The following is a 6229-nucleotide window of genomic DNA, read 5'->3' as shown; positions in this document are numbered from 1 at the left end:
AATGACAGCCAGAGTGCTCCTATAACAATGACAGCCAGAGTGCTCCTATAACAATGACAGCCAGAGTGCTGCTATAACAATGACAGCCAGAGTGCTCCTATAACAGTGACAGCCAGAGTGCTGCTATAACAGTGACAGCCAGAGTGCTCCTATAACAGTGACAGCCAGAGTGCTCCTATAACAGTGACAGCCAGAGTGCTCCTATAACAGTGACAGCCAGAGTGCTCCTATAACAATGACAGCCAGAGTGCTGCTATAACAGTGACAGCCAGAGTGCTCCTATAACAGTGACAGCCAGAGTGCTCCTATAACAGTGACAGCCAGAGTGCTCCTATAACAGTGACAGCCAGAGTGCTCCTATAACAATGACAGCCAGAGTGCTCCTATAACAATGACAGCCAGAGTGCTCCTATAACAATGACAGCCAGAGTGCTCCTATAACAGTGACAGCCAGAGTGCTCCTATAACAGTGACAGCCAGAGTGCTCCTATAACAATGACAGCCAGAGTGCTGCTATAACAATGACAGCCAGAGTGCTGCTATAACAGTGACAGCTAGAGTGCTCCTATAACAGTGACAGCCAGAGTGCTCCTATAACAGTGACAGCCAGAGTGCTGCTATAACAATGACAGCCAGAGTGCTCCTATAACAATGACAGCCAGAGTGCTCCTATAACAATGACAGCCAGAGTGCTGCTATAACAATGACAGCCAGAGTGCTGCTATAACAATGACAGCCAGAGTGCTCCTATAACAGTGACAGCCAGAGTGCTCCTATAACAGTGACAGCCAGAGTGCTCCTATAACAATGACAGCCAGAGTGCTCCTATAACAGTGACAGCCAGAGTGCTCCTATAACAATGACAGCCAGAGTGCTCCTATAACAGTGACAGCCAGAGTGCTCCTATAACAATGACAGCCAGAGTGCTCCTATAACAATGACAGCCAGAGTGCTGCTATAACAATGACAGCCAGAGTGCTGCTATAACAGTGACAGCCAGAGTGCTCCTATAACAGTGACAGCCAGAGTGCTCCTATAACAGTGACAGCCAGAGTGCTCCTATAACAATGACAGCCAGAGTGCTCCTATAACAGTGACAGCCAGAGTGCTGCTATAACAGTGACAGCCAGAGTGCTCCTATAACAGTGACAGCCAGAGTGCTCCTATAACAATGACAGCCAGAGTGCCCCTTTAACAGTGACAGCCAGAGTGCTGCTATAACAATGACAGCCAGAGTGCTGCTATAACAATGACAGCCAGAGTGCTCCTATAACAGTGACAGCCAGAGTGCTCCTATAACAGTGACAGCCAGAGTGCTCCTATAACAATGACAGCCAGAGTGCTCCTATAACAGTGACAGCCAGAGTGCTCCTATAACAATGACAGCCAGAGTGCTCCTATAACAGTGACAGCAAGAGTGCTCCTATAACAATGACAGCCAGAGTGCTGCTATAACAATGACAGCCAGAGTGCTGCTATAACAGTGACAGCCAGAGTGCTCCTATAACAGTGACAGCCAGAGTGCTCCTATAACAGTGACAGCCAGAGTGCTCCTATAACAGTGACAGCCAGAGTGCTGCTATAACAGTGACAGCCAGAGTGCTCCTATAACAGTGACAGCCAGAGTGCTCCTATAACAGTGACAGCCAGAGTGCTCCTATAACAATGACAGCCAGAGTGCTCCTATAACAGTGACAGCCAGAGTGCTCCTATAACAGTGACAGCCAGAGTGCTCCTATAACAGTGACAGCCAGAGTGCTGCTATAACAATGACAGCCAGAGTGCTGCTATAACAGTGACAGCCAGAGTGCTCCTATAACAGTGACAGCCAGAGTGCTCCTATAACAGTGACAGCCAGAGTGCTCCTATAACAGTGACAGCCAGAGTGCTCCTATAACAATGACAGCCAGAGTGCTCCTATAACAGTGACAGCCAGAGTGCTGCTATAACAGTGACAGCCAGAGTGCTCCTATAACAGTGACAGCCAGAGTGCTGCTATAACAATGACAGCCAGAGTGCTCCTATAACAATGACAGCCAGAGTGCTCCTATAACAGTGACAGCCAGAGTGCTGCTATAACAGTGACAGCCAGAGTGCTCCTATAACAATGACAGCCAGAGTGCTGCTATAACAATGACAGCCAGAGTGCTGCTATAACAATGACAGCCAGAGTGCTGCTATAACAATGACAGCCAGAGTGCTCCTATAACAATGACAGCCAGAGTGCTCCTATAACAGTGACAGCCAGAGTGCTCCTATAACAATGACAGCCAGAGTGCTCCTATAACAGTCATTGTCAGGTTACTTCTATAACAGTGACAGCCAGAGTGCTGCTATAACAATGACAGCCAGAGTGCTGCTATAACAGTGACAGCCAGAGTGCTCCTATAACAATGTCAGCCAGAGTGCTCCTATAACAGTCATTGTCAGGTTACTTCTATAACAGTGACAGCCAGAGTGCTCCTATAACAGTGACAGCCAGAGTGCTCCTATAACAATGACAGCCAGAGTGCTCCTATAACAATGACAGCCAGAGTGCTCCTATAACAATGACAGCCAGAGTGTTCCTATAACAGTGACAGCCAGAGTGCTCCTATAACAATGACAGCCAGAGGGCTCCTATAACAATGACAGCCAGAGGGCTCCTATAACAATGACAGCCAGAGTGCTGCTATAACAGTGACAGCCAGAGTGCTCCTATAACAATGTCAGCCAGAGTGCTCCTATAACAGTGACAGCCAGAGTGCTCCTATAACAGTGACAGCCAGAGTGCTCCTATAACAATGTCAGCCAGAGTGCTCCTATAACAGTGACAGCCAGAATGCTCCTATAACAATGACAGCCAGAGTGCTCCTATAACAGTGACAGCCAGAGTGCTCCTATAACAATGTCAGCCAGAGTGCTACTATAACAATGACAGCCAGAGTGCTCCTATAACAGTGACAGCCAGAGGGTACCTATAACAGTGACAGCCAGAGTGCTCCTATAACAATGACAGCCAGAGTGCTCCTATAACAGTGACAGCCAGAGTGCTCCTATAACAATGTCAGCCAGAGTGCTCCTATAACAATGACAGCCAGAGTGCTCCTATAACAATGACAGCCAGAGTGCTGCTATAACAGTGACAGCCAGAGTGCTGCTATAACAGTGACAGCCAGAGTGCTCCTATAACAATGTCAGCCAGAGTGCTCCTATAACAGTGACAGCCAGAGTGCTCCTATAACAATGACAGCCAGAGTGCTCCTATAACAATGACAGCCAGAGTGCTCCTATAACAATGACAGCCAGAGTGCTCCTATAACAGTGACAGCCAGAGTGCTGCTATAACAATGACAGCCAGAGTGATGCTATAACAATGACAGCCAGAGTGCTCCTATAACAGTGACAGCCAGAGTGCTACTATAACAATGACAGCCAGAGTGCTGCTATAACAATGACAGCCAGAGTGCTCCTATAACAATGACAGCCAGAGTGCTCCTATAACAGTGACAGCCAGAGTGCTCCTATAACAATGACAGCCAGAGTGCTACTATAACAATGACAACCAGAGTGCTCCTATAACAATGACAGCCAGAGTGCTCCTATAACAGTGACAGCCAGAGTGCTCCTATAACAATGACAGCCAGAGTGCTGCTATAACAATGACAGCCAGAGTGCTCCTATAACAATGACAGCCAGAGTGCTGCTATAACAGTGACAGCCAGAGTGCTCCTATAACAATGTCAGCCAGAGTGCTCCTATAACAGTCATTGTCAGGTTACTTCTATAACAGTGACAGCCAGAGTGCTCCTATAACAGTGACAGCCAGAGTGCTCCTATAACAATGACAGCCAGAGTGCTCCTATAACAGTGACAGCCAGAGTGCTCCTATAACAATGACAGCCAGAGGGCTCCTATAACAATGACAGCCAGAGTGCTGCTATAACAATGACAGCCAGAGTGCTGCTATAACAATGACAGCCAGAGTGCTCCTATAACAATGACAGCCAGAGTGCTGCTATAACAATGACAGCCAGAGTGCTGCTATAACAATGACAGCCAGAGTGCTCCTATAACAGTGACAGCCAGAGTGCTCCTATAACAGTGACAGCCAGAGTGCTCCTATAACAGTGACAGCCAGAGTGCTACTATAACAATGACAGCCAGAGTGCTCCTATAACAGTGACAGCCAGAGTGCTCCTATAACAGTGACAGCCAGAGTGCTACTATAACAATGACAGCCAGAGTGCTCCTATAACAATGACAGCCAGAGTGCTGCTATAACAATGACAGCCAGAGTGCTCCTATAACAGTGACATCCAGAGTGCTGCTATAACAATGACAGCCAGAGTGCTACTATAACAATGACAGCCAGAGTGCTCCTATAACAATGACAGCCAGAGTGCTGCTATAACAATGACAGCCAGAGTGCTCCTATAACAGTGACAGCCAGAGTGCTCCTATAACAGTGACAGCCAGAGTGCTCCTATAACAGTGACAGCCAGAGTGCTGCTATAACAATGACAGCCAGAGTGCTGCTATAACAGTGACAGCCAGAGTGCTCCTATAACAATGACAGCCAGAGTGCTGCTATAACAATGACAGCCAGAGTGCTCCTATAACAATGACAGCCAGAGTGCTGCTATAACAGTGACAGCCAGAGTGCTCCTATAACAATGTCAGCCAGAGTGCTCCTATAACAGTCATTGTCAGGTTACTTCTATAACAGTGACAGCCAGAGTGCTCCTATAACAGTGACAGCCAGAGTGCTCCTATAACAATGACAGCCAGAGTGCTCCTATAACAATGACAGCCAGAGTGCTCCTATAACAATGACAGCCAGAGTGCTCCTATAACAGTGACAGCCAGAGTGCTCCTATAACAATGACAGCCAGAGGGCTCCTATAACAATGACAGCCAGAGTGCTGCTATAACAATGACAGCCAGAGTGCTGCTATAACAATGACAGCCAGAGTGCTCCTATAACAATGACAGCCAGAGTGCTGCTATAACAGTGACAGCCAGAGTGCTGCTATAACAATGACAGCTAGAGTGCTGCTATAACAATGACAGCCAGAGTGCTCCTATAACAATGACAGCCAGAGTGCTCCTATAACAATGACAGCCAGAGTGCTCCTATAACAGTGACAGCCAGAGTGCTCCTATAACAGTGACAGCCAGAGTGCTCCTATAACAGTGACAGCCAGAGTGCTACTATAACAATGACAGCCAGAGTGCTCCTATAACAGTGACAGCCAGAGTGCTCCTATAACAGTGACAGCCAGAGTGCTACTATAACAATGACAGCCAGAGTGCTCCTATAACAATGACAGCCAGAGTGCTGCTATAACAATGACAGCCAGAGTGCTCCTATAACAGTGACATCCAGAGTGCTGCTATAACAATGACAGCCAGAGTGCTACTATAACAATGACAGCCAGAGTGCTCCTATAACAATGACAGCCAGAGTGCTGCTATAACAATGACAGCCAGAGTGCTCCTATAACAGTGACAGCCAGAGTGCTCCTATAACAGTGACAGCCAGAGTGCTCCTATAACAGTGACAGCCAGAGTGCTGCTATAACAATGACAGCCAGAGTGCTCCTATAACAATGACAGCCAGAGTGCTGCTATAACAGTGACAGCCAGAGTGCTGCTATAACAATGACAGCCAGAGTGCTCCTATAACAATGACAGCCAGAGTGCTCCTATAACAATGACAGCCAGAGTGCTCCTATAACAGTGACAGCCAGAGTGCTGCTATAACAATGACAGCCAGAGTGATGCTATAACAATGACAGCCAGAGTGCTGCTATAACAATGACAGCCAGAGTGCTCCTATAACAATGACAGCCAGAGTGCTGCTATAACAATGACAGCCAGAGTGCTCCTATAACAATGACAGCCAGAGTGCTGCTATAACAATGACAGCCAGAGTGCTGCTATAACAGTGACAGCCAGAGTGCTCCTATAACAGTGACAGCCAGAGTGCTCCTATAACAGTGACAGCCAGAGTGCTACTATAACAATGACAGCCAGAGTGCTCCTATAACAATGACAGCCAGAGTGCTGCTATAACAATGACAGCCAGAGTGCTCCTATAACAGTGACATCCAGAGTGCTGCTATAACAATGACAGCCAGAGTGCTACTATAACAATGACAGCCAGAGTGCTCCTATAACAATGACAGCCAGAGTGCTGCTATAACAATGACAGCCAGAGTGATCCTATAACAGTGACAGCCAGAGT

Source organism: Bufo bufo, chromosome 3 (genome assembly GCF_905171765.1).
Source record: "Bufo bufo chromosome 3, aBufBuf1.1, whole genome shotgun sequence".
Lineage (NCBI taxonomy): Eukaryota > Metazoa > Chordata > Amphibia > Anura > Bufonidae > Bufo > Bufo bufo.
This window is presented reverse-complemented; position numbering follows the sequence as displayed.